Source organism: Hydra vulgaris, chromosome 09 (genome assembly GCF_038396675.1).
Source record: "Hydra vulgaris chromosome 09, alternate assembly HydraT2T_AEP".
Taxonomy (NCBI): Eukaryota; Metazoa; Cnidaria; class Hydrozoa; order Anthoathecata; family Hydridae; genus Hydra; species Hydra vulgaris.
Genome location: NC_088928.1, coordinates 31,709,326 through 31,712,721, shown reverse-complemented (window position 1 = coordinate 31,712,721; position 3,396 = coordinate 31,709,326).

Below are 3,396 nucleotides of genomic sequence, written 5' to 3'. Positions count from 1 at the left end.
GAACAAACGTGTTTTTTCCGTGAAGATCAACAAAAGAGAAACAACTTAAGATTCGATGGAATTACTGAAAACGAATCGAAAAGTTGGGAGGATTCGGAATTAAAAATAATAAATTTGTTTGAAAATAATCTTAATGTAAAAGCATTGAAAATAGAATGAGCACATAGGACAAGTAAGCTTAAACAAACTAGTCAAGAACTATTGTGATCAAGTTACTCGGTTATAAAGATAAAATAAAAATTCTGATATCCAAACAAACTTAAAGGTTCAGGAATATTTATAAACAAAGATTCAATTCAGCCGAAACAGCTTTAATACGAAAAATATTATTTGAAGAAAGAAAATTGCACAGGAGCAATAGTAAATAATGCATTGTTATATATACGACAAATTAATTATAAAGGAAATTAAGAAATCAAATACCACTTGAATTTATAATTTTATTGTATTTATTCTTAAAATTTTTTTTTTTTTAAATGGCTGAGAAAACTTACAGATCAGATTTTGAGTTTACAACATTTGAAATTAATGATTCAATACTTTTAAATCAAAACTCGGATACTGGTATTAAATTTTATAGTAATGAAGAAGTAATTAATAATATTGACCCGTTATATTATAACTCAAACTCTAAAAATATCACTGATGGAATGAATGATAACTCATTTTCTATTCTCAATATTAATATTAGGAGTATTCAAAAAATCATTAAAACAGTTTTTATATAAAATCAAAATCAGTTTTCAAATTATTAGTTAAACATAATAACATAATTAGTTAAACCTTATCGAAACATAATATCATGATAAAAATATTAAAAGCGATTCAAATTTCCAAATACCTAATTACAATGTGGTTTACCAAACTAGAGGTTGGGCAAAGAAGGCGGGGTTTATGTATATTTATTAGTAATTGTTTATCATACAAATCTATGCAAAATTTATTTTCAACCACTATTGATTACGAATCATTATGTGTAAAAATCATCAAGAAATATAATTGTGCATGCGTTATACAGATTGCCTACAGAAAAAATTAATACGTTCAAAGATCACATTAAAAGTGTAACTTAACATAAATCAAGTGGTGACATTAACCTAAGTATTTTTGACAACAACATTAATAAGTAAATTATTAAACTTTTTAATGCCTTTTTTCAATCTGGTATTTTCATTCCAGTAATCAACAAACCTAGGCCATGCAGAGGGTGAATCAACCGAGAAAATTGCTTGGGGCTCCCGCTTCTGGGGAGGTCCACCAGTGGTAGACCGAAGAAGATTTACTCGCAAAAATGCTGTAAACTTCTGTTTTGTTTATTTTTACTTCTTTTTTTTCCCCATCCCTTTGTCCTTACGCCTCAAATGTCCATCAGATGTCTCTTCCACTAGCTCAACGCAGCAATAAGATGACGGTAGCATCCAATTTTTTGTTACTGGTAATAGTGATTACAGTGGTAGTACAGAAAAAATAACCACTTTTGAAGATAGTTAATTTGGTGTAAGTAATAATAGTTCTACAAGAATTACCAGCACTATTGGACCAGCTTTGTTGCAATCATTTGACACTGGTTACTTTAAAACTGAAAAATTTTCCTTTACTTTGCTGACAGTTTGTCAGAGTTGGTCACATTCTCTTTCCACTAGATATGCTAAATTATACTAAAAATCACATATTATAAATGTTTGTTTTAGAAAGCAGAATGTCAAATTGGGAATCTTTCTTGCAAGATTAGCTTGTATTTAACTCAGCAAAGCAGTATTTTGTTTTCCGAATATTTTCACCTGGAAATCAAGTTCCATACTTGACTTCATCTCTTGAAATGATTGAAAGATGGGGATATGAAAAGAAGTAGAAGAACTTGATCAGTCGAATTCTTGAGCATGAAAATTAAAAAACCTAAAAAAATGCTATATTCAATGACCTTTATGCAGCTGAGATTTGCAGGTGAATTGTAGAAGAATGTAAGTCTGCGAAGTGTTTTTCAATTATGGTTGATGCCACTTCTGATGTGAGCTATACTAAACAAACAATGTTTATTCGATATGTAAATGAAGAAAAGCCTAGATTTTTTTCAATTGAAGAGCGATTTTTGATCTTTGTATGTTGCAAACATAGTGCCTGCTCCGATATTTCGCAGAAATATTCATGTGACGTGATTGAGAATGAACTGACTGAAAAACTGTTTAATGTGAAACAAAGTCATATTGCAAATTTTAGAAAGAAATCTTTTGTCCCATTTAATTTATTAAACAAAATTTTTTAAATAAAGTTTGAGGAACTTGTCAGAAATGTATCGATTGCACTGCATATTTTTGCTTCAATCCCATTGACAGCGGCCTCAAATGAGCGTTCATTCAGTTAATTGAAGCTCATCAAGAATATTTTGCTCACAACTACAGGACAAGAACACAAAAGGATCCTGACATTTTGAGTATAGATATGTAGTATGACTGTGGGGGATTGGGCCCCCAAATCTTGTGCTCGGCCCTGCAATAAACCCATGCGAGTAACTAAGAATGAACTTGTTACTTCAAAAATAAAAACTGAAATATTTAAAACGGATATTTTGGATCACTTTCCGATTTTTATTATAATATAATGCAATAAGCCTCACAAAAAGAAAGTTGCAGAAAGTGGTGCAGTGGTTAGAGTTCTAGCTCAGAACCAAGAGGTCAGGGGTTCGATTGATTCGGAAGGAGGCGTGAACTTCCTGTAAAATCCTCTACCGCGGTGCTCTGTGATAAGACCGTAAGGACTTCTGGGAGCACCTTACTAAAATTAACTACATAACTACAAAGTAACAAAACGAATAATAAACAATACCTCTATTAAATCTTTTCATGATATTATAGTATCTGAAATAATAAGTTAGTTGTTAATTAATCTACGGTAGCAGTAACAGTTAATAATTTTTTTTGTTAATGTCTTTAAAAAATTAGCCGGTGAATATAAACCATCGGTGAATATAAACCATCATTGAATATAAACCATCGGTTAATATAAACCAAGTTACTTTTCAATCATACTTGACATCTAATAACATTGTTATGCCTAATCATGATCTTACAGAGGAAGAACTATTAAATTTAGTTTCTTTGTTAAAACATAACAAAAGTTTAGGTTTAGATGATATTAGCAGTAATGTCATTATTAAATCAATAAAGTATATAACAACACCACTTTTTCACATTTTTAATTTACCGTTGAAATGTGGAGTTTTTCCTGAAAACTTAAAAAGTTCAAAGGTTACACCAATTTTTAAATCAGGTGATCCTTCGGATGTGTCCAACTACAGACCAATCTCAGTTCTAAGCTGTCTTTCCAAGATTTTGGGGCGTGTTATGTATAATAATAGACTTTATTCTTTCTTAAACGTTAATAATGTTCTTTACAATA